Source organism: Hibiscus syriacus, unplaced genomic scaffold (assembly GCF_006381635.1).
Source record: "Hibiscus syriacus cultivar Baekdansim isolate YM2019G1 unplaced genomic scaffold, ASM638163v2 tig00116989_pilon, whole genome shotgun sequence".
In the NCBI taxonomy this organism is placed as follows: domain Eukaryota; kingdom Viridiplantae; phylum Streptophyta; class Magnoliopsida; order Malvales; family Malvaceae; genus Hibiscus; species Hibiscus syriacus.
In genome coordinates this window covers 8,191,614-8,219,121 of record NW_024063508.1, presented here as the reverse complement: position 1 = coordinate 8,219,121, position 27,508 = coordinate 8,191,614, and the positions used below count along the sequence as shown (strand labels likewise).

At 36.3% G+C, this 27,508-nt stretch overlaps 1 pseudogene; it reads left to right on the top strand.

The window, feature by feature from the left end:
* The first annotated feature begins 24,360 nt into the window (after nucleotides 1-24,360).
* The window catches only part of LOC120193157, a 37,448-nt pseudogene continuing 34,300 nt past the window's right edge, over nucleotides 24,361-27,508 (top strand).

Sequence of the window (27,508 nt, the reverse complement as noted above, 5' to 3'; positions counted from 1 at the left end):
CTACAACAACAGTCTGACAAACCAAGGGTTGTAGTTAACACTGAGTAGTATTGTCATAGCAACCATCTAAGAATTCTTATTAATCATGTCGGGAAACTTAAACATGTCATAACAATTCATTCTGGACTTAGAATAATTCTGTGTCAATACAAAATATTAGTATGAGTGCTATGTGATAAGTCTGAATATGTGAGGTTATTTTGAATATATTTGAATCAACGTTTGACTTTGCTTTATTTATTTTACTTCGATAGTTCTGCATATTTATTTTGTCTCATCCAAACTATTCTCCAATTATACTTTATAATATTTTCTTGCTTTATTATTAATAGTTTTCTAGTTCGACAAAATAGTAGGAATTAGCTTGTGACAACTAGTTCTGGTTGTGGTGAAACTTAAAAACTTTCGACCAATCCCTGAGGAGACGATACTTCACTTACCCTATATTACTTGATTCAATTGTGTATACTTGCACAGAATTGCTTGCCTTAGCATATAAATTTACAAGCGATCACTCTGCTTGGCCATTTGTCTTTGGATAATATGACGTGGCAATCTTATGACGAACTCCATATCTTCTTAATTCCTTGGCAATCAACTTGTTATTGAAGTAGGTTCCTTCATCACTAATGATAGCTCGAGGTACTCCAAACTGAGTGAAAATATGCTTGTGCAAAAACTTGAGTACGGTTTTAGAGTCATTCATTGATGTTGCTATTGCTTCTACCCACTTTGATACATAATCCACAGCAATATATATAGATCTCATCCAAAAGATGGGAATGGTCCCATGAAATTGATACCCCAAACATAAAATAGTTTTATTTCCAAAATATTTTGCAGTGGCATTTCGTGTCTCATGGATATGTTTCTAGTGTGTTGGCATCGATCGCAAGATTTGTAAAATGCCTGAGCATCTCTAAACAGAGTTGGCCAGTAAAAGCATGATTGCAGGACCTTAGCAGCAGTCCTTGCTCTTCTAAAATGGCCTCCATTTGGGTTGAATGACAATAGTATAGAATGTCGCATTATTCTTCTTCAATGACACATCATCTAATGAGCTGATCAACATAATGCTTAAAAAAATATGGCTTGTCCCAAAAATAATACCTTGCAACATGCTTGAACTTCTTTTTACTCTGGCAGTCCAAATCAAAAGGCATTATTCCACTAACAAGAAAACTAACAAGGTCAGCGTACCACGGGATTGTCGTGGCATATAAAATTTTCTCATCAGGAAATTCCTTTTGAATATCTACAGTGTCATTGCATTTAGAATTGTTCTCTAGCCTAGATAAATGATCAGCAACTTGGTTTTCAGTACCTTTTCTATCTACAACCTCTAAGTTGAATTCTTGAAAAAGTAAGATCCACCTATAAGTCTAGGCTTTGCATCCTTTTTATTCACTAAGTATTTTATAGTCGAATGAACAGTGTGAATAGTAACTTTAGTGCCTATTAGGTATGGTCTAAATTTATCAAAAGCAAATACCACAACAAGTAATTCTTTCTCAGTGGTAGTGTAGTTCAATTTTCCTTCATTCAATGTGCGGCTAGAGTAATATATAACATGCAAAAGTTTACCTCGGTATTGCCCCTAAACAGCTCCTACGGCATAATCGCTTGCATCACACATCAGCTCAAATGGTGATGTCCAATCAGGAGGAACTACAATAGGTGACGAGATCAATTGTTGTTTCAGCTTAGTGAATGAAATGAGGCACAACTCGTCAAACACAATGAGCTGATTTTGTTGAAGCAATGTGCACAAGGGCTTACAAATCTTGGAGAAATCTTTGATAAATCTTCTGTAGAATCTAGCATGTCCAAGAAAACTCCTTATACCCTGGACCAAAGTTGGTAGTGGAAATTTTTCAATTACTTCAATTTTTGCTTTATCTACCTCCATGCCATTGTGAGATATTTTAATGGCCTAACACAATGCCTTCAGTTACCATGAAGTGACATTTTTCCCAATTCAAGACCAAATCAGCTTCCTCGCATCTTTTAAGAACTTTTTCTAAATTGTCAAGGCATCGCTCAAAATCATCTCCAAAAATAGGAAAGTCATCCATGAATATCTCCAGGAAATCCTCAACCATGTTTGAAAATATAGCTTGCATACAACGCTGAAATGTTGTCGGGGCATTACAAAGTCCAAAAGGCTTCCTCCTAAAGGAAAAGGTGCCATAGGGACAAGAAAATGTAGTCTTTTCCTGGTCCTCTGGTGCTATGGCAATTTGATTGTACCCTGACTACCCATCCAAAAAATGCTTTGCCTGCCAATCGATCCAACATTTGGTCAATGAAAAGTAGAGGGAAATGGTTATTCTTTGTAGCTTTGTTGAGTTTACGATAATCCATGCTTATCCTCCATCTAGTAACAGTGTGAGATGGTAATTGCTTATTATCCTAATTGGTAACCATAGTTGTGCCTCCTTTCTTCGAAACACATTGTACAGGGCTCACCCATGAGCTATTTGATATAAGGTAAATCACTCCAGTATCAAGCCATTTTTAAATTTCTTACATTACCACCTTCTTCATAACAGGGTTGAGTCTTTTTTGTGGTTCTATCGAATTGTCGTGGCAATCTTCGAGCAGAATCTTGTGCATGCAAATTGTTGGACTAATTCCTTTCAAATCCACCATGGTCCACCCAATTGCTTTCTTATACTGCATCAAATCACTTAATAAACTTTGCTCTTGTTTAGCAGTAAGGTTAGTGGAAATAATCACTAGTAAAGTTTTATCGCTACCCAAATAAACATATTTAAGATGCCCTAACAACATCTTAACCTCTAGAGTAGGTGCATGCAATAATGAAGGCTTAGGAGGAATAAATTCATCAAAATTCAAAGGTTCAAAATTCATACCTGATTTAGCTAGTAGTAAGCCAGATTGCTCCTCCAAAATTGGGAAGTTGTCATACTCCACTAAGCTTTCATCATCCATCCAATAGTCATTTTCTTCTAGCTGAGTAAAATTTTTCTGGCAAAGTTGTACAACTTATTATTCAATTATTGATTTCAATTCAAAAATGCCTTGGTATTCTTCAGTGTCATCGACATACTTGAGAGTTTGAAACACATTGACAGTAACACACTGATTAGGCTCTCTTATGGTGAGTTCACCTTTTTCACAGTCTATCAAAATACGACCAGTGGCTAGGAAATGTCTTCCCATAATAATGGGTGCCTTGTCATCAACTTTGCAATCCAGAATAAAGAAGTTGACTGGAAACACAAACTTATCCACCATTACTATAACATCCTCGACTCTCCCTTCAGGTTTAACATGGGATCTGTCGGCAAGTTGTAAAATAACCGATGTGGATCTTGTATTTCATATGCCAAGCTTCAAGAATATAGATTTCAACATTAAGTTTACACTCGAACCAAGATCACATAGCACCTTTCCAACGAAATTAGCTCCTATAGAACAAGGAATAATGAAGTTGCCTGGATCATTTTGCTTTGGTGGCAATTTGCTCAATGAAGAACAAAATTATGTTGTCGTGGCAACTGTCTCATAAATCTCTACTTTCCTCTTCTTGGTATAAATTTCCTTAAGAAATTTTCCATGCGTCGACATCTATTCAATAGCTTAATAGAGAGGTACATTAATATTGAGTTGATCAAGAATGTCCACAAACTTCTTGAATTGAACTTCATCATTATGCTTCTTCAATCTTTGTGGGAAGGGTGGTGGGGTTCTAGCTTCCTTAACTACATGAATAGGAATTGCTTTTACCTTGGCATCATAATTTTGTGCCTTGGCAAATTCATTAGTAGAACCCTCCTCCTTGTCCTTATCAGAAATGCTATCATCATGTAATTGAACTTCACCCATTTCAATAGTGGGAGTAGAATCATCATGTTGTGCCCCACTTACCTTGACTTGTTGATTAATTTGTGTTCCACTCCTAAGAGTTAACACGTTACAATGTTTTTTTCCATGTGTTTTAGTGACTTCAGTATCACTTGGCAAACGTCCTTGCTGACGCTCTTGCAATGCAGTAGCAATCTGACCAACTTGACCTTCCAAAGCTCTCAAAGACGAGTTATGGCTTTGAAGTAAGGTGCCTTGACTATAAAGTAAAGCTCCTTGATTCTTAATTGAAGTAGAATGGTCTTGCAGCATTGTCTTCGTAGTATATATGAATTCTTGAATTGTAGCTTGCGATGAACTAATGCTTGATGAAGATGAAGCTCTTTTGTTGGCATTATACCATGGCATAACATTTTGGTAACCTTGAGATCCATTGTGACTCTACTGTCGAGTGTACTGACTAGCATTATGCGCTCCTTAATTTCCACATGAAAAATTAAGATGTTGACGTCATCTTGCATTATAAGTGTTAGAGTAAGGATTATTATTGCCTCGATTTAAATTACCTACAAAGTTGATGGAATCATGATTGGTCAGGCATTCACTCTCATGATGATTACCTTGGAATAATAGACATGCCAAACTAGTTGCTTTCACTTCCTTCACATCAGTGTGAACGTTGTAAATTTTTCAACATATTAGTGATAGCCGAGAGTCGAGTGGACCCCGAATCCTTGGTATCTAACTCAAATGTTTCAGGTGCTTTCCTCACACTCCCAAGCCTTGAGAAAGGAAATTGATAGTCATTATTAGCAATTTCATCCAAAATAGCAAATGCCTCAGTAGGTGATTTATCCAGCAATGTCCCATTTATCGAGACATCCAACATCATCCTCGTGGGTGCATTGACTCTACTATAAATCATAACTACTTGAGTCCAATCGTGAAAACCATGATTTGAGCACTTTCGAAGCAAACTCTTGTAACGATCCCAACACTCATACATAGATTCGTCGTCACCTTGATGAACGGTGAGTATTCATGTTCGGTGGGTTATACCGCAATAAGAAATTCTTGCAAAGATCGACCCATGATTCCATCGAACCAGATCGAACACCACTCAACCAAGCCCTTGCTCGGTCACACAATAAATATGGAAACAACTTTAATTTCATAACTTTCAAAAAATTGTGAATTTGCTACATGGCATGTTCAGTTGGAATATCCCCAAACTACCATATAGAATTCAACATATTGAACATAACTGCTTTAAGCACGAAATGTGCAGCTTGAATTTCGGATGCCACAATTCCAGGATTCATATCATCTAGCATTGGATTTAAGTGATCACGAATAACATGAGGCTTATCAGCAGGTCCATCATTTTTCAATGCCTCGGCATTCGAAATTTTGTCATCTTGACCAATGTCCTGATTTCCTATTTGATACATATTTCCTTGAGCACTTTATACACGACTCCTTTGCTTAAAGAGTCTTTCAATCTCAGGTTCTATCGGTTCCAATGGCTCTTCAGAATGTCTTCTAGGCATATACTAAATAAACCTAAAAAATAAGAAAACAAAAATATCAAGTAAACTATACACAAATAAAGATGCAAAAATAAAATGCTCTGGTAAAAACTAATTAACTTTACGCTGACAATACCCGACAACAGTGCCAAAAACTTGTTGCTTGTTGTAAGTACTATAAAATTACACGCAAATAATGTGCAAGTATACACAATCGCTCAAGTAATAAAGTGATGAGTGAGTATCGTCTCCACAGGGATTGGTGAAAATTACAAAGTTTAACCAAAGCAAAGCACTACTCTATCTAAGTATAGTTAGTGTTGATATGTACTAATGAAAAATGTCACGCTAATGGAAAGTGTATGTGATGGATATGGATTGATAGTCTGATGGGGTAGCAATTGGAAATGTAGTGGTAAGAATATAATTTAATATTGAAAATGATTGAAATGTTGAGGAAATGAAAAATAATAAAAATAGTAAATAAATGATAGATGATAATCCTCACACAATAAGCTTCCACTGGAATGAATGATAGGGATTGATTTAAGGATGCTAAAACTTATCTCTCAGGCAGATTTAATCTATTTAAACTTCACTTGCTCGATAGGGTTTGCTGAAAATACTCCCGCTATATCTAGTCAAAGAAACCTAACATAATAAATGCCACAACATCTCCTCTCAGTCTCAGCTATAGCAGCCTACACTATTGATAAAAACTACCCCTTTTAGTCATTGAAATCCAATCATAGTCTCTCTCAAGTACTAAGGGGTTCGGATATGGTATTACTAGGCCGGTTCAAAGCTTAAGAAAATACTATAGCCCATTGCTTATGTGGATCTCACTTATGTTAATCTCGAATACTACAAGTATTATTAGCTAAGTTTCTCTCGAACGCCAAGCCTTTATCGAAGAAATAGACACTCTCATGCCTCCTACAAACTTAGACGATGAAGTATTCATAAGAAAAGCAAGCAAATACAAAAGATAAATATAAATCTACCATTAAAATAAAGTTAAACATCCATAAAACAACCCCACCAAATAAGGTTAGTTCATGGTGGGGTTCGAATCATCCATGAAACAAGCCATGAAATATATTTGTTCCAAAAAACCTAATAACAAATGGAAAAATAGCAGCAAAAGGGAAGGGAGAAGAAGCCTTCAATGTGTGCAATAGGAGTTCTCCTCAACCACCAAGACTCGCCTTAGCTCGCTAGCTCCTCTCAGATGCCTAGCTCACTAGCTCCTCTCAGATGCCTAGCTCGCCACTCCTTGGAGCTCGCCACTCCTTGGAGCTCGTCAATGGAGGAACACCACTAGGGAATGAAAAGAAATATACGGTGAAGAAGGTAAGAAAATGTTGCTGAATGTCCTCCTCATTTCTCTCTCGTGTGAGGTGTATTATATAATAAAAATATCTAAGGGTATTAATGGGATTTTTTTCACTCAAAATACCCATCATACCACTAGAGTCACTCCTTGGGCATGAATCTTATCCTCCCAGGTGACAGTGGCCCCCAACAGGCAGTTACAACCATCAAACATATGCCTTACCAGCTGTCCTTTTATAAAAATATCTTTTTGTCCGTGTCTGCGCCAGAAATGACAAGGCATTTAAATCTGCTTCAGCAGCGTGTGATGTCACGGCATTCCTTCCCAGTGCGACCTTCTGCTTGCTATTTTCTGCACACCATAAACAATTGCACCTTTCTCTCATACAACATCATTTAAAATAAAATAGCAATACCACAACTATATGCAACTACATAATCCTAAAATGACTAAAATGGGCTTTTAAACAAACAATAACTTAAGTGAAAAATGCCATAAATGTAGCCTTTTTAGGAAGTTATCAGATACTGAGGTATTTTTCAAAAATCAAACTGAAATTTGGAATCGATACTCAGTCGAGTATCGATACCCCAACACCATAGTATAGATGCTTATCCTAGAGTATCGATACTACCTTAATCCAAAAAGCAACACCAGTCAGGGGTATCGATACCAAAGGTTTGGTATCGATACTGAATGGCTAGTATCAGTACCCACGAGTAGATTTGGATAAATAATCCAAGAGTTAAGGGATCATATTAGAGGTGTCCTATAAACTTAAAATAACACTGAATAATACTTAAAGTGATAATAGTAACTAATATTAGAACAATATAAACAGTAACAACTAGGTTAGATAAAACTAGCCTTGGTTGACACTCGGGAAACAGCGAGGACACCTGAGTTCCCTTAGCAAAATATGATAGTAAGTGGATATCAAAGACTGCCAAGGCACTTCAATAGTCGACAGGGTACAGATGCCCCAAGACTCGATAGAGAAAGTTGGTAGATGTACGTTTGCGATACATATTCTGGATCTTACCATGGTGTATCAAGAGTATACCGATAATGCAAGAGGGTGCGTGAGCTTTGAGATACAGATCCCTCAACCGTACCATGATGCCAACCATAGTTAGTAGTTCAATAATTGTATGTTCAGACCTATGCCACTAGTTCTTTCATTTAATAAATGTATGTAGTATATTACAGTTAATAGTGAGGCACTGAGCTCATAAGCTTAGTAATCGGAATGTGTTTCTGTGTGCGGGTTCTTAGGGGCAGTTCATTGGGGGATATCATTAATAGACATTTTAATGTAGCAATACCAAAACAATAGATACCATCATAGTACGTCTTGAGTCATCTTTAGAGGGCATGTACAATTTATAAAACATTGTGTGTATTCAGTCATATCTTAGAATTATATATGGTATTGTATTATTTTGAGATATATTTTGGGATCTCTCCATTATTTCTGTAAAATCAAATTATCATGTTTTATTTTGAATTCTATGGATAGAATATTTTTCATGATTATAAATAGTTTTTAAAGAAAATTGTTGGGTAACTATTTTGGTAGTCTCGTGTAACACTGTAATCCATGGATCCTCGGGTCAAACTAGATTAGGGTGTTACATTTAGTGGTATCAAAGCGTTCAGGTTTAGTTGTTCCTAGGACCTACGGGTTAGAGTCAGTCATTGTATGTATATGTACATGCCTCTAAGGAGTCAAGAATACTATACCAACTGGAATGACGATAATGAACCCCTTCTTTTTCTTATTTCATATAGAACACATGGTAGACGACCCAACCCATATTTAAGAGGGTAGAAATGAGACTTTGTCTCACTAGAGATAGATTCCAGTGACAAGTTCATTCTAGATACAATTTAGAGGCAGGAACCAATAGATGTAGGGTTGAGGGTGCGACCTTTTTTAAGGACCTTACCTCTGTACTTAGACATATAGCTAGGTACCTCCCTAGTTCCTCAGTTGTACCACCTCCCCCACCAGTACCCCTAGTTTAGTCAGTAGTCATCCTTTAAGATTCCCCAATATAGTGACTCCGTAAATATAAGACCACTGAGTTCTTCGATTCAGAGGATGATGATCCTAGAGCAGCAGACCAGTGACGAAGAGAGATATTTCACACCCTCAGACAGTTGCATCTTACCCCAGTAGATAATCTTGAGTGTGTCATCGCCCTACTTAAGGGTGACACGATAGAGTGATAGGAGACTATTTAGATGAAGATGGAACCAAATAGACCAACTTGGGAGCATTTTCTTACATAGTTTAGAGAGAACTACATCGAACAAATTCACACTAATGTCTTGATGGAGTAGTTCTTGCACCTAACTCAGGGTAACCACTCAGTGATGGAGTATGAGTGGTAGTTTCTCAGACTTAGCAAGTATGCTGCAGAGCTGATTCTGACAAAGGCACATCATTGTTACAGATTTAGAGAGGGCCTGTAACCGCCTAGACCCAGCTTATGCGTTACGACTAGATCTAACTGTTTACAATAAAAAATTTCAAAACATTCTTTGATAACATAAATCCATATTATAAATACACATCTTTTAAAAACATAGTTATTAATGAAAAGTTCCAATTCAAGTAATATATATAAAACCATAAATGACTAAGTAAAACCAAGTCCTCCATAAGTCAATATCGATGTAATTATAACATCAGTCACAAAACCAATATACATCGTAAAACAAGTACTTCAAAATAAATAGGCACATGTCACCCAATAATATGGAAAATCGGAAGATAAAAACATTACAATAAAATAATATTGTACGAATGTGTCGATCCTCCAAGTGTCAAGTCTGGGTCGCTTATCCAAAAAGTATCTGAAAGGGAAGAGTTTGGGGGGGTGAGCTAGAGAGCTCAGCGTGTTCCAACAGTGTAAAATAAAACATAAAGTTAAGACTCCAAAAATTAGTTCATTATTAAAGTTATGAAACGTCGATAGAGTTTTTAGTTTAAAAATATGGAATCACCCTCCAACTATACACCATATACAATTCCCTAGAACTGCATCCATAAGGACTTACCCTAGGCCCAAAGGGCGTAGGTGCCAACCTAAGAGAGCACATTGGGTCCTTATAGTCTTACCCTATCCGAAGCATACGTGCTACCTGAAGGGTGTGTCCTCAGGCCCATAAGGACTTACCCAATGCACATAGTATATGATCCACCCTAAAGGAGTACCTTATGGTCCATAAGGTTGTACTACTAGGCCCACTGGGCCCAGAAGCCCACCCAAGGGTCACCTTAAGTCTATAAGGAATTACCTACTGATCCTTGTTGAACCTATATAAGGAATTACCAGTTTGATCAGAGCTGAACCTGCAGAGACTTCATACTAGATCCCAGAGTAACTCAAAGAAAATAGTTTTGAGACAATAATTAGCAGTAGCATAAAAATCAAAGTTTAGACATTTATTAATTCAATGAAAATAGTAAACAAAGAACATAATCAGACAACCATGCTTAAAAACTTCAATAAATCAAAAATCAGACTTGAAACAAATAAATCATATGAAATCAAGTCAAAATAAATAGTCACATTGCAAATCAGATAAACAATCACGCACACATGATATTCCAAACATATATTTAAAACATGTATATGACACACAAGGAATACTCCTCGCAAAATGAATCAATCTGGTAGATCTCTCGAGCACCATCTTCACTATGCTCTTCAACTTTAAGAGAATCTAAGTCATATCAGAATAAGGTTATAATCGGAGTAATATTATAAACTGAGTATCTAACACGGTTACAGAACTATAGGAGTAATCACAGGTGCTCGCAGACAAGTGGATTAGGAGAAACCAGGCCGAGTAGACGAACGGTCGGGAGATCACGGGTACCTTAATTAAAAGATATAATAATTTAGTCATTGACCCTCAAATTAAAATACATGCACTTAGATTAATCTCTTAAATGAATTACTTAAGTTACATATGTATATACGGGTTTATGGGCCAATTTTGAGGCTTTAAGGTTTTAATTTGGAAAAAGGAACTTCAGATTCAGACTTAGGAAGTCGAAAAACATAAAATATGTCTTTTCGAAAAATTTAACTTTTTGGTCAAAATCAAAGTCGACGATAGTCAAAGTCAATTATGGTAAAAGCCAACAGGCAGGTCAACGATTAAGTCAACAGTCAGTCAAAGTGAACGAGTTAACTCTATTCGAGTTAACTCAACCAGGTTGACTTAGTGAGTTGACTTAGCTTAACCAGGTTCAATCTGACTGAACCAGTTCTAGAAGGCTCTTAGACAGGCATAATAGCCCCACATGTATTTTCGATACATGGCAGTGGGTACGATGACAACAGATGTTGTTTTGGACGGCCGATTTACTCCATGTTCATCAACATACCCAATTACTCGAATTTGAACCCAAAATCTCAACAACATAAGACAAAATCACTGGAAATTAATTGAAAATTACCCTGAAGGTGAATGACAATGCGACCCACCGGTTAGGTTTTGAGCATACAATGATGGTGAGTCTAGCTATGATGGCGATGAAGTGAGTGAATGGTTAGATCCACGGTAATCGAGGGAAAACTGAGCTTGATTTAGGGTTTTTCATCACACGATCGAGCATAGATTCACGGCGAACATGTTTACACGGTCTGAGGGTGTTTGAGTTTTGGTCGCCAATCGACGGTGATTCAATAGAGGGTAGTGGTGGGCTGAATGGTAGTCGAGTGGTAAAGAATTCGATGAAGGAGGTTGTGATGATACACTTAGGCTTTGAGGTTTTAATTTAGGGATTTTGGGGGTTTTAGGTATATAACTCAAGCCTTAAACGTTAAAATAATATTAAATTTTAAATATCGTGTAAGGTGCCCTAGCCTAAATGGCTAAGGCATGGGTGGCCATGCTACTGAATAGGGGTTCAAAACCCCTCAACCACACTTTCATATTTTTTCTCTATGACCAAAAATAGGTAAATTCATGTTTAAGTCCCTTAACTTCCTAAAGATTCTAAATCACGCTGTAAGTTCTGAAAACTTTCAATTTGGGGGTTGTGACAGGGCCCTTGTTATGAAATTTTGACTCACCTCACAATCGATTCTCCTAGAGTCTTCGCTCAATTGACCCACCAGGAGAAAGCGATCGAGAGAACACTGGATAGAAAGGAGGCCTCCAGATAGTATGCAGTGAGAGCACGAGAGGAGGTTGATGTGAAAAATGTGATATCAGGTATATTTACAGCCTTTTCCTTTCTAGTTACCACATTGATAGACCCCAGTTCCACCCACTCTTACATATGCTTCAACTTAATCCAAGAAATAGAAATCCAGTAGAGGACCTAGAGGTAGGTGTTCGAGTATCAAGCCCTCTAGGTTTAGATGTTCTTGTGGACAAAATTTTTAGACAATGCCTAGGGGTAATTTAGGACTAGACATTCCCCACAGATTTGATGGAGTTACCCTTAAAAGAGTTTGACATGATCTTGGGGATAGACTGGATATCCAAGGATGATGCCAGTTTGAGGTGCAAAGCCATGTGACTTAAACATATAATAGTTTATGAGACCAAGTTAGTAATGACTAATGAGTTCAGCTCCGGTGTCCATTGTTCCCTATCTTATGGCACCGAAAGAGCTAAAGGAGTTAGAGAAGGGTTTCATCAAACTGAGCATATCTTCTTGGGGAGTACCGACCTTATTTATTAAAAAGAAAGATGGATCAATGAGGTTGTGCATCGACTATTGACAGTTGAACATGTTAACCATCAAAAACTGATACCCACTTCCCAAGATAAACGACCTCTTCAACCAGTTCGGAGGACCATGCATTTTATCAAAGATTTATTTATAGTCAGGCTAGTATCAGTTGAAAGTCAAAGATGCATGTAAAACCCCCAGTCCGATGTGGGTGACCCGATCTGATCTGAAGTGTCACAGAAGGGCCACATGAGCGATCCACCGTAAAAATAGCAGAAAATTTAAAAATTTTATTAATACATGTAAACTCAAAAAATCATTTATAAATACAAAAGTAAACTTTACCAGTATTAAAAAATAAAACAAATTTTTAGACTCGTATATAAAACAGAATACAACCTACATGCCCCCTAATCACATGTATCATACTCTGTAAACAACGCCAGAGGAACTCCCTTACTGATGTTGATAGTTGAACTGGTACATTTCTTTTAACCTGGAATAGTGAGCAACAGAGTGAGCTTTGGAAAGCTCAGTAATACAATACTACCAGATAATGCTACAATACTTGCAGATAAATGGAAAGCCATATAATTTCCCTATTGACTCATACGTATACCAATTTTCTAGATAATATGAGGTTCCACTGGTAGTTCATTGAGTAAAATCCACGAAGATCTCAGTTAATAGGAAGCATTCATAGTATCACATTTTCAAGAGGTAAAATATGATGTCTAGTGTGTTCTAATCAAAACAGTGAAAAGATATAAATCTTTTAAAATCATAGAAGAACCCTCCAACCAAACTCCATTATGCATTTCCCCAGAATTGTGTCCGTAAGGCTTACCCTAAGAACACAGCAAAGGGAGCCAACCAAAGGATATGCCTTGGGGCTTATAAGCCTACTCAAGGGTATCCTTAGGCTCATAAGGACTTACCAGCTGGATCAAGGTTGTGCCTCCATACTCCATAATCTTACCCATATAAAAATCCAGTAGAAATCAGTTTTTAGCCATAAATCGTAATACCTGGATCGTGATCCAATAATATGTCATAACCGTGATAATGAAATAAACTGTATAACTGATCTTCACCTGTACACCATAACTAGTTCCATGATTAACCCAAGGGAGTACCTTGGGGCCTGAGAGCCTACTTAAGGATCACCTTAGGTCCGTAATAAATTACCAGCTTGATCAAAGTTGTACCTCAAGTCTACCCATATAATATCCTAATAAAATAGTTCGAGTATAACCAGTGAAACATAAAACCATGGTTCATAAACTATTAGTTTCCATGATTTCATAAAACAAGAAAAAATCATATTTTTCGGTGAAAACCATAATCAGAGATCACATACCATGTTCCCATGGTTCATAAACTAGTAAATCAATACTTTCGTTAAAATTCATTTTAAAACATATAAAATCGTTATGTAGTACATATGGAACACACTAGAGGATCCAAGTATTTTTCAGAGGCATTTTGTAGTTATGAGTATGGATAACACGAAACTTATGTAATTTGATTGGATTCCAGGAATATGGTCCTATGAAGAGAATCGATTACTAACCGATCTAATAAGACATTTAAGGTTGATACTTTAGAATCCCACTATGTTTCATGTGCATCGGGAAAGTGTTCAGGTATGACCGGAGTGATTTAAGCTGATAAAGGAGAAACAAAGATTCAGGGCACTTAACATCCATGTATATAAATCAGATTATCAAACAACTCGAGCTGAACAACTCTTAGAACTGATGCCTATCGACTGATCAATTCATTGCCCCTCTAGGGCATTCACTCTTTAATACCAACAATTTTTGTCCATAGATAATCTTCAGAATCATCGCTGAATATATCTTAAGGAAGCGAACAGATATCCCAGTAATCTTTATTGCCTTTCCATGTTGCAACAATATCAAGAATTGTCGACGCATTTAATTATTGGTTCATAACCCATAGGGATTGTACATCATGTATGTTCATTGGTGTTCCTAGACTCATCCAATCACTTACTAAATTCTCAGTTATTAAGGTTACTTAGTTCATTTATTAGTCGAATATATCCCAGTTACTTCAGTGTCTTCCCGAAGAATAAGGTTCACTTTGGTCATATAATAATGCCATTTTGGTATTAGTGGTTGATTTATCTCACGAATATTCACTTCTTAATATCGAATGCGCTCTAGCGTTGAGTTGAGCATAGTACTTCTAGAATTATCATCGATCGAAACTTGAGGAGACGAATGAGCATTCAAGTGTCATCTACGCCATAAGGGTATTTTGTTTATTTTGGTGCTTAACGTTATTATAGTCATTTCATAGCTTGAGGATATCCAATCATTCCTGGGATTGGTGATATTCTTGGGTCATTTGCATTCTAGTGGTATTTTGGTCATTTTATAGATCCAGTGTATTTCAATCATTTCTTTCCATCTGATCTTATTATTTAATTCAAACTTATCATATATTTCAGTCCTTTTGAACAATTCTGACAAAAGAGCAACCTCGATAATTTATTCTTCAGGTATTTACTCATAACCTGGAGATTTACGGATTATCAGAAATTTTCTGAACAAAAGTAAGATCTTAACAATTAATTCAATCATCTATCAGGTTAGGTACGAATTCTCAGGGTATTTTCTCATTCAGGGTTAACTCAGACTATTTGTACCTCTCAAGGGTATTTTCATAATTTCTTAACCAGGTAATTTCGATATTAACTCTTAATGAAAATAATTATAATTTAGAGATCCTAGGGTTAATTGCTTTCCCAGATATTCTCTGAACTTGAAATGTTTTCTTATAAAACTTCTAGTATCTTGTAAAATCCCTCTTGGGGTTAAAAATCAGTTATCTAGATTTTCTAAGCAAAACTAGCATTTTCTATGCACATCAGTAGTTTAATCAGATCAATGTGTATTTTCAGCGTTATTATCCAACTTCCATGGACAATTCTTGTCTTTTTACAACATAAATGTAATTTAGTAATTTTACATAACCGAAGTATTCTCATAATTTCTCATCCAAGTACCTTTGGCATTTAACTTTTACTGAGATAATTTATAAATTATAGATCCAAGTGTTGATTGCTTTATCACTTAATAAAAAAACCTGTAATTCAATAGAGTCTTAACCAATTTATCGCTTAAACCGTATTTGGTTTGAGTCCATCCATAATCAAATAGGCATAATAGACCAATCATATACATTCATGCATTTATTCATTATCAACATGTTCCATAAAGAATGCTAAGAGGTAGTAAAGTATTACCTCAATTTTCGTGCCATGCTGATCGACCATTTAAACTCTATTCAAACGCCCTCGATCTTTAATTCAACTTCCAATAATTCCTCAAATACATAACAATATAAATTTCATAAAAATCAAAGCTTAATTAATTATGAAAAATAGATCAAATTGAGTGATTAATCAGTGAAAAATAACTTACCGGGTTCGAATTTGGCAAAACGGACCTCAAAAATAGACTCAGGACGTCAAAAAACGTCAAAATAGGTGTACTCCAAAAAAGTTAACGATCAGTCAACGATGGTCAACGACAGTCAACATCGAACACCAGTTAGTTCAGTTCAACAGTCAACAGCCCAGTCGGCTTGGCTTGGCTCAGCGGCTCAGCTTGGTGGCTCGGCTCGGACCGGTCCAGTCGGTTCACCAAGCTGCCAGATAAGGCCCACGCGCAGGGGATGGTGCGTGCGGTATCTTCAGTCATCAGACGATGAAAATTTTCAGATCGCTAGATCGGGACCTCAGGACTCTCGTGCAAGTTTTATTTTTCATCAAAACATAACGGATCATATAATTTTACAATGTACCAACTTATTCGATAATGGCCAGCGACTGATGACGACGGAGCAATAAAGGTGAGATGATTTTGATTGGGTTTTGAGCGCACGGTTATGGTGAGTCCGATGGTGTAGGAGGTGTGATGAACGGGTGGTCGGATCGACCGGAATCGACGGAAAACCAACGGTGCTTGAGTTAAAACCGACAAAGCTTCCGATTGAGTTTTACGACGAACGGTGCCAATTCACAACGAAAAAAAGGTTAGATTTTGTTCACCGTTCGTTGGTGAGTCTATTGGTGGTTTTGGATCGACGAATGATGACCGGACGATGGAGAATCAAGGCTACAAAGATGGACCGACGGGGTTGGGAATTTGGGGAAAATTTGGGTAAGCTTCTGGAGAACCAAATTACACGGGAGAAGGGGATTTTATTTTTCAACATCCCACAAAAATGGGCAAATTCAGGACTAGGTCCCTAAATTTCCTGTAACGTCCGAAAACTGTTTGCCAACTTTACGATTTTACACTTTAATCCTCAATTTCTTCCAAAATACCATTTTAATTCAATACTTTATAATTTCTAAAATTTAGCCCCTAAATTGGGGTATGACAATGCAGATGTGGCGAATATAGCTTTTAGGATACTTTACGGTCATTATGAGTTCCTAATAATGTCATTTGTCATCACCAATGCTCCGAAAGCATTCATGGACCTAATGAACCATGTATTCAACATATATTATCAATTTATGGTGGTGTTTATAGAGGACATTCTGGTGTACTCCCGATCAGAGGATGAGCATGACTAGCATCACCGTATCATTCTTCAGACCCTCAAAGAAAGATAGTTGTATGCCAAGTTTTGGAAATGGCAATTTTGGTTATCAGAGGTTTCCTTCTTAGGTCACGTCATTTCAACAGACGGCATCAGAGTTGATCCCCATAAAGTTCAAGCCATAGTGGAGTAAGAGCCACCTAAGAATGTGTCAGATGTACTATCACCGATTTGTTCAAGGTTTATCGATGATAGATTCCCCACTAACCAAATTGCTTCAGAAGGGATATCCCATCGTTTGGAATGAGAAGCGAGGGGAGAGTTTTGAATAGTTGAAGGTTATTTTGACCCAACTCCAATTTTGAACCAACCAGAGTCGGGTAAGGATTTTACAGTTTTTAGTGATGCTTCGTTGAATGGACTTGGATGTGTACTGATGCAGGAGGGTAAAGTTATAGGTTATGCATCTCAATAGCTTAATCCTCATGAGTGTAATTACCCCACTTATGACCTTGAACTAGCAGCAGTGGTGTTCACTTTAAAATTTGGCGACACTATCTATTTGGCGAGAAGTGTCACATCTTCATCGATCACAAGAGTCTCAAGTATCTTCTCACTCAAAAGGTATTGAATATTAGACATCGCATATGGATCGACCTACTTAAGGACTATGATTATGTGATGGATTACCATCCAGAAAAGGTCAATGTTGTAGCAGATGCCCTGAGCAGGATGTCGATATCAGAGTTACGAGCTCTTTTAGCTCGGTTGAGTTTATCCAGTGATGGTGGCTTGTTGGTCTAGTTACGAGTTGAACCAGAATTGGTGGGTAAAACCAAGAGACTACAGAGTTTAAATAACCGGGTGAGAGCCCGAATTGAACATGTTCGACAAGATGAGGCCCCAGGTTTCAAACTTCGTGATGGAGATTTGTCGTAGTTCAGGGCTCGGTTGTGTGTACCTACAGACGCTCAGTTGCACATTATGATCCTCTATGAGTCATATTGCATTTCATTCGCATTATATCAATTTAGTAAGAAGATGTATCAGGAGCTTTGTTGATGTTCATTTGGGTGGGTATGAAAAGAGAAGTGCCAAAGTTCATCGCTAGATGTCTAGTATATTAGCAGGTTAAGGCAGAACACCAGGTTCCCTTAGGTTTGCTTTAGCCCATTCAGATTCCGTAGTGTAAATGGAACAGAGTGACCATGAACTTCGTGATCGGGTTACTAATGACCAGACAAAGACACAATGCAGTTTGGGTCATAGTAGACCACCTAACCAAATCATCCCACTTCTTTCCATTTAGAATGGACTAGACCCTATAGAGGTTAGCTTAGTTGTACATCCATGAAATATTTAGGTTGCATGGCGTGTCGTCCTCCATTATATCTGACATAGACCCTCGTTTCACTTCTTACATCTGGTAAGCCCTCCATAAATCCTAAGGTATTAAACTACACTTTAGCACAACTTTCCATCCTCAGACATATGGCAGTCAGAGCGAGTTATCCAGATTATTGAGGACATGGTCAACTGCACTATCATTAACCTAGAGGGTAGTTGGGAGGACCACTTGCTCTTAGTGGAGTTTACCTACAACAACAGTTTTCATTCGAGTATCTAGATGGCTCCAGCAAAGTGTAGGGCTTCGCTATGCTGGATAGAGCTCAGTGAAGGTAATATAGTGGGCCCAAATTTGATTAGAGACAACAACAACAACAACAAAACCCTATTCCCATGTGTAATGGGGTAAGGGGAGGTAGGGTAGTAGGCTGCCCCCAACGTCAGGGTTGAGAGCAGCTTCCGTGAATGACCTCCAGTAGTCAGCAAATTAAATATAAAGATAAAATGCAATGCATGAATAAATAAAAAAATAAATGCATAGTTGAACAATCTTCATATGCAGTCCTCATATGCACGTCTGTAATGGGAAATAATCCCTGTAAATAAATCCCTGCATTAAAATATCTGCATATAGACAGAAACGTAAGACCCGACTAAATTTAAAAAGAGGGAACCTGAAGAGAATGATACACAATAGTCAACAGTATCAAGCTACGAGAAGGAATAAAGTCTAATGGGTTAAAAACCTAAACTAAGGCAACACTACTCCGCTACCCTAGTTCTAAGCCTTCATAAATTCCAATGACAGAAACGTATATAAAGTATAAGTCATGGAAATTATTACAAAGGCATTAAAAAGAAGACAGAGATGTTACACCCTATATTTGTGACCCGCACTAATCGGCTACCCTGGTCTTAAGTCTCCATACTTTCCTATCAGAGGTCATGTACTCGGGAATGGCTAAATCCTTCAAATCAGCTCTCAAGCAGTCTTCCCACTTCCGCTTTGGTCTTCCTCTCCTTCTGGCACCGTCGACTATAATTAACTCTACCCTCCTGACCGCATCTGACGGTTGTCGCCTAAGGACATGCCCAAACCACGTAGTGTTCCCTCTCTTAATTTTTTAGATACAGGCACCACCCCTAAGGACATCCTAATAGCAGAGTTTGGTGTCATGTCCCATAGAGTTCTACCACATGCCCATCGTAGCATTCTCATTTCTGCGGCCTCCATCCTCCTTACGTGATCCTTCTTGATTGCCCAACATTCTGATCCATACAACAGCGCTAGTCTTATTGCCATTCTATAAAATTTTCCCTTAAGTTTCAGAGGCACCCTCTTGTCACACAAAACTCAAGTAGCAGCCATCCACTTTAGCCATCCCGTCTTTATACGATGTGTAACGTCATCATCTACACCCCCATCTTTATGTATCATAGACCCTAGGTACTTAAAACATTCTTTTGAGGGGATAACGTGTCCCTCTATGCATACTTCTACATCTTCATCATTTTTATTTTCACTGAAGTTTGAACATAAATACTCTGTCTTTTCAATATTGATCCTTAGACCTTTTACTTCCAAAGCAGTCTTCCAGGCAGCCAGTCTTTTATTCAGCTCAGTTTTTGTTTCGGCAACTAGGACAATGTCGTCAGCTAAAATCATACACCATGGAACACCGTCTGGTGTCGCACAATAGATTTCGTCCATAATCAAGGCGAAGATGTAAGGGCTAAGAGATGACCCCTGGTGGAGTCTGATTTCCACCAGGAATGCCTCGGTGTCACCAACTGTAGTCCTGACGTAAGTAGTAGATCTACAGGACATATCACGAATCACCCAGATATAAGCAGTTAGGATCCGTCTCGTTTCCAAGGTCTTCCAGATCGTATCACAGGGAACGCTATCATACGCCCAAATTTGATTAGAGAGACAAAGGAAAATTTTGGTTGATCCAAAATTGGTTAAAAAAAAGCTTCAGACGGGCATAGGTCTTAAACAAACTTGAAGCGTAAATATATTGAGTTCATAGTTGGGGACAAGGTGTTTCTCAAGGTTTTCCCTTAGAAGAATGTACTCCACTTTGGGCGTAAGGGAAAGTTGACCCCCGCACTTTATAGGACCTATGAGGTACTCGATAGAGTCGAACTTGTGGCTTACATATTAGCCTTACGACCAGAGTTGGAGTGCATTCACAATGTGTTCCATGTGTCCATGCTTAAGAGATATCGTTTCGACCATTCTCACATCATACCCTTAGAGAAGATAAAGGTTAGCCCAGACATGAGCTATATCGAAGAGCCAATTAGAATCCTAACAAGAGATGTCAATGAGTTAAGGAACGAGGGGATTCCTTTAGCGAAAGTGCTATGGAGGAACCATAGCAATGAGGAAGCAACTTAGGAAACTAAAGAGGACATGCAACTTCAGTATCCTCAGCTCTTCTATCTAGGTAAATTTCGAGGACAAAATTTTAATTAGAAGGGGAAAGTTGTAACACTTTGGATCTTGGGTTAGGAGTTTTATGCTAACCCAAGATGGTTGTTGGATTAATTCTGTAGATTGTAAGAATCTTTGACCCAAAATTAAGTGAATGTAGGCTTGAGTAAAGCCCAATATTGGATAAAAAAAAAGAGTATCTTAGTTTTCAGCCAAAAATAGGAGTACCAAAGGAGTAATTAAACTGTTGTTCAAATAAAAAGTTGATATCTATTAAAAATGGATGATCTCACGTCTGAAACCCCCATCCCCTTTTTCTTACCAACTTTTGCTTCATTCTCCTTACTCTTCATCTTCTTCCTTCATCCAAGTTAAAAGTTTGGAACTTTATAGATTTTGAAGTGTTTCAAATACAAGTTACGGTAAGAATCAACAATTTTCACCTCTAGCTTCATCTTAAGCTTCTAAACACAAGGTTTGACCATGGGTTTAGAACATGGGTTTTGTGAGGGTATAAGAAACCTTTGAGTTTTAATCTAATTTTCAAGAAACTTTAAACCTTTATAAGTGTTTCTAAACCTTCCTTAACCCCTAAATTTAGTTAGTAACCCTTGCTTTGCTTATTGTTAGAGAGAAAAGTTGGTGAGAGCTCCAAAGTTAAGGGAAAGAGAAGCTCACCTTGGGTTGAACCATTGGCTTTTCAATAACTTAGACACTCAGGTAACTCATTTCTAACTCACCTATACCATGTGCATCTCATTAAGATGAGATTTGGTAGGTTGCATGAGGTTGAAGTATTTTCATGGTAGATTCATATTTTGGGTGTTTCAGCATGTGGTAAGACCTATTTATGACCCCTAATATCAAATAAAATACTTAAACATCAGTTGGGGACCTTAATGGGGCAATTGGGGCAGAAAGATAGGATCTTTCATACCAAAACAAAGCATTTCGTAGCAATGATATCGATACTGTAAGAACAATATCGATATTGTTCATCATTCAAGAAAAATTAGGCAACTTAAAAAGGGTAGTATCAATACTCATTCAAAGAGTATCGATACCAGGGTAAGGGTATTGATACTCCTATAGGAGTATCGATACTGGATATTTTTGAAAACATTGAACCGAAATATGGTATCTATACTCATTTGAGTATCATTAAATCATGTGGTCTTCACAAACAATTTTTACAATGAAATCATTAAATAAACCATGCAAATGTTTTCATTAACCTAACAACCTTTATTTTATCATTAATTTTATCCATCAGGAAGGCATTAAAATAATTGTCACAATAATGTGGTCCTCACTAACAGTTTCTATGTTGTACGCACTAACATTATCCTTACCAATTTAATTAAACCAAACTGATTTCTATGTTGTCACTATATGATATGCCTACCAACAGTTTCTATGTGGGCACTGACATTATCCCTACTAACAGTTTCTATGTGGTCACTATATGATATTTTCTCATACAATGAAACACATCAGTGTACACAAATTTCTACAATATTGACCAAATCATCCATGGATAATAACCATAACAAAACTAAATAGGAAAATCCTAATTTTTAAAATAGTTTGAAAACCCTAACTTTTAAAATAGTTTGAAAACCCTAAATATCATTCACAATCAAAATATATAAATAGGATTTGGAACACTGACCACATAACATGCTTGTCATACTCCTTGAACAGAACACAAGACTCCTCCTGATTCTAATATGAAGCTCACACCCACCTTCGATTGATTTCACAATCAGTTCTCCCAAACCCTCAATTGATTTCAAAATCACTCAAATGGCCTAAACCCTATGACCCTTTAATTCATAAAAACCCTAGACCCTTTAATTCATAAAAACCCTAAAATAAATTTAGGATGAATTTTTAGAAATAATCTCTTTCTCGTGTTTTTGGGAAATTAGGGTAAATCGTGATTTTGGTAATAATATTTACCCTTTTTTATTTTGATTATAATTTTTATCATTTCTAACATGTCTTTTTACCCATATTTTTAACGATTTAAAAACTAGTGAGGTAAGACGCATCAGAACGACGTTATTAGGTTAACAGTCGAGTGAGCAAAATGATTTAATCTATAAAGTTCAGTAAGCAAAATAGAATATTTAAAAGTTGGGTGAGTAAGATAGAAGATAGAATAAAGTTCAGTGAGGAACGATGTAATTTATCTTTTATTTGTTATGTAACAACAACGTTAGTGACTCTAATAGTACAGTGATCAAAACGGAGTAAATTGAAAGTTTAATTATTATATTTGAAATTTTTTGAATTTGAGTGACCAAAAAATATAAAAAAGTGGAATGATGAATTAATTAATTTTACTCAAATTTTTTAAAGAAAAAGTGGATTGTTTATTATTAACTCATAATTATTTAGTTTTAGTGTACTTTAACCTTTGTTAAATTTTTTTTCTAAAATTGTTTCTTCCCCTAAAAAAGAGCACGTTTTTCAAGGAAAAGAACCATAAAAGAGACAGGAAACTCATAAGGATCAAAGAAATTGTTGAGAAGGCCCACACTCATAAGAATCACATATCATATTTTTTTTCTTTCCATTGAAGAAGAATGCAAGAAGGAAATCAAGTAGGAGAGAAAATGTCAAGAGAGAAATCCAGAAGGGCAAACCTTCCTCCTGTTCAAGAGGTATTTTTTTTTGTTCTTTTTAACACTTCTTTCAATAATTGTTTTATGAAATTATTTTGGTGAAAGCCAAAGGAAACAACCCATCATTTGCTTGGTAGCTAAGAAACCTGAAAAAATTGATGATTTTGAATGATTTTAACATATTTATACATAATCTCGCAGTTTTGTTTGGTTGGTAAGAAAATGGTGATGTTTGATATTAGTGGAAAATTTCATTAAAGAGAAAGAATGTTTAAACCTTTTATTACGTTGATCCCTGGTTTTTTATATTTGACATTTTCTTTCTTCCTAGATGTGGAAAAAATTGATCTTCGAAAAGACACGCCCTTCTCTTAAATAATTAAGACAAAACCATTAAAGTGTATAGTATTATATGTGTGTATAAGTATAATTGTAGCTTATTTTATGGAGAAAAATTATTCCTAATTTTCCTTTTTTCTTATTATGAATGCAGAATATTGATAAACTAGAAAAAGTTATAAAAGATGGTAATCACTATGGAGCTCAGCAGATATACAAGTCTATAAGTTGTCAGTATGATAGCAATTTTCCAACTTTATGATTTCTTAGAGCTACAAATTGCTGGAAATGATTTATTAGTCTATGTTGCCTGGTCTTCAGGTTGCATGTCTGATACTAAGTATGTGCAATTTTTCTTCTAGGTGTAGTCTTTAAGTTCACAGTAGAAATGCCTGCAATTTCCCAAATGTATTATTTTTTAGAGCCGCAAAATGGTATATTAGTCTATATGGACTGGACTCAGAAGCACATGTCGGGTATAAATACATAATTGTTTCTTTTTCTTATATTGGGAGTGTTGAAAATCTATGCCAATGTCACAGTATATGTCGGACATGCGTACTTCGTAATAAATGAACATTTAGAGGAACATAAAGCTTAATCTATAGTTAGAGTCTTAGATGGGGCTTAATGGGGTAGAATTGCTTATACTTGAACTTTAAGGTATCTAAACTCGAGTAGTTTAAGGATGCTTCTTGCATTATTATTGGGTTTCCGATTCTGATATTATAGCTTTTCGTTTCTTGTTATTCATATGCTTTTTCAAAACTTGCAATTGATGTAAAGGTAAGAATAGGAAAAGGCATGTTTGATCTTTTTGTTGCTTTCAAAAGACTTTTGATTATGAAACATGATTATCCTATTTCAGATATGTTTTTTCTGAACGATTTCTGAGGCCTTGGATCTGCTTCATTCAGGTGCATGCCTCCAATTGAAGCATGCGGAGGTTATTATTTTCTTTCATTACATTTATCTGGAACTTACTAGTCAAGGTTTTATTCTTTGTTAAATGCAAAGTATCATGAAGTTCGATCGTTCATGTTTTACATTTGGCTCTAAATGAGTCGAAGATGATTGGATGCTAAGCTTATTTTATTTCCTATGGGGTAATCATCAGCATAGAATCCAATTTATTTCAGATAGAAACAAATATAAGATGACACACAAAATCTGTAATTGCAAGCACTTCATGATTAATACCATTTACATGCAAAGTTGACCTTCGTCTTAGTCAAATATAAATTTGGATGTAAGAATGATGGCCATGTCTAGGATATATTATTAGCTATTTACCAGAACATGATATTCTATGCTCAAAAGGCAGGCTAAACATTTTCATTTTGGTATATTGATCGGATTTTATTTGATATTTACTTAAATGAGATGTTCTACTATGGAGTAGAGGCTTATGAAATTGGCATGAGGGAATTTGTTTTGCCGCTATTCTGCATAGCTATCCTTATGTTTTCATGGTCCATGACTTCGTAATCATGAAACGGAACTTTTCAGGTTACTTGTGGGTCTGAGCTTGCAGTCACGTTTGCGATGCCCTTGTGAAAGGGAAAATTCCTTGTGAGGAAGTGATCCTTGGTCAGTACATGCCTTCTCTTGTAATTTGATTGTCAGCATAAGTTATAATCCATGTTGCTTGGTGTATCTGACACTTGATGGCTCAATTATTCTCAAGTTTTTCTACATATTTGGAGGGTCATATCTCCATATTCATGTCCAGATATGCGTTTAACAAGGGTGTCAGATATGAATAATCGATGAAGAGTCAGAGTTACATTGGTTGTAATGAATACTTCATGGACCCTCTTCTCTTATCCCAATGACTTAAGAGTCTTTTATATGAGGAAAAAGAAGAAAAAGAGCATCCAAGTCAATCATATTATTTTATATATATATATCTTTCGGGTTCATTTCGTTATGCTATCTCTATTGTGATTATCATGAAATGCTTGTGGCAGACCGTATTCGGAAAATCTACAAGCTGTTTCCACAGATTCCTGTGGCTAGTAACTTAGCAGTTGATGATGATGTTCAACAACTTACTGAAGCTATCGGGGAGGCAAAAACACGTCTTCAGGGCTGCTCATCATTCTTAAAAGCTGCTATAAAGTGAGACATTATTTCCTTATTATATTGTTATCTTGAAAGCTATTTTGTTTTCAATATCATAGATGATGTTAGGGTTATTTTCTCTTCATTTCTTGATGGTTAAACTATTCAAGGGATCTTCTAATTGTGTGGTTTGATCTGTCATTTTAGTTTTTGTTATGATTTTCATTTTATGCATTCATTAGACAATGCCTCAAAATTTACCAGAAGGATTTCTAATTGCTCTTATACCCGTCTAGCCATGTTTGATGTGAACTATTGGACAATACTCTTGTTGGGACCGTCGGCGCACCCCATGGCGCAGCGGAAACAAAACTCGACAGTCTCACCAGCGATCCATGTACGAAAAACTGAAATCGGGAGGAGGAGATGCGAATACTTACAGTGGGTTCCTTGAAAAATAGCAAGGACAACAGTGAATACTGGTGGTGTAGATCGGTTCGAATCTTAAGCCTCCACGAAATCACGTCTCGACTTCTACTCAGTTCACCCGATTTAGAGCAATCTTTGTTTTCCCCAAAACTCTTTTGAGAGAAAACGGCTGAAGGTTTTGAGTGTGTTCTGTAAAACGCCTGCTAGACCTAACACACTCTTTTATAGCCAAGTTACCCTAATCATATTAGGGTTTTATTATTTCAAATTAATTAAATCTATATTTAATTAATTGAAATTTAATAATCCTCTTATATCCAAGTTACCCTAATCATGTTAGGGATTTTATTATTTCAAATTAATTAAATATATATTTAATTAATTGAAATTAAATATTCGGGATTATTAAAACATATATTTAATTAACTCTAGATATATATTTTAGTAATGTACAACAAATTGTACATCTTTGCTCATTTCAATCCTAGGGTGTGACCTTGTAAGTTCTTGTAACGTTAGTAATAATTATTAGAACAATTCTAATATTACATACAATGAGTGACATCTAGCAATATATCATTGTCAGCTAAATTACAAGAAAATATGACTCGACATATCATCTTGGTGATTACTCTTTTATGTATTACATCCTTATGTCCTTTATATCTAGAATAGGCACAAGTCTTTGAATAGTTACACTTGTATAGCCCATCTATTGTTTCTTGATAACTAGAGTAGACTTTAATTAACGAATAGTTTATGATATCTCATATCAACTTATTCGAGCATGGCCATGCGTTTATAGTCTTACTCAATCAAGTGGCCGATGATATATTTCCTATAATGTATGAAGGACAAATCCTATCTTAATCATACACACCCACTACATATATTGAGATATATTCAATAACAGTCTTTATAGAGCAACCAATTACAGAGCTTGTTTAGCTGCATCAAAACATACAATAATATATGTTGGGATAGTATTGATCTCAAGTTTGAGGATCATACATATAGTCATCACCATGAGCAATGTTATGACTGTCACATAATAATCCAAGACATATGCTCATGGTTGGTTAATCCAATACATTGTTCTCTAACAATATAATCATGTATCAATTCTGACATCTCTATGTCAATGACAATTCATTGTCATCAATCAATAACATGTTAGTCTTAATCGTATTATTATTATCTATGCCCATAATAATACTTGACTAGGGATCTTTTAATAATAACAATTATGTCATTATATGGACTTTGTTATCTTCC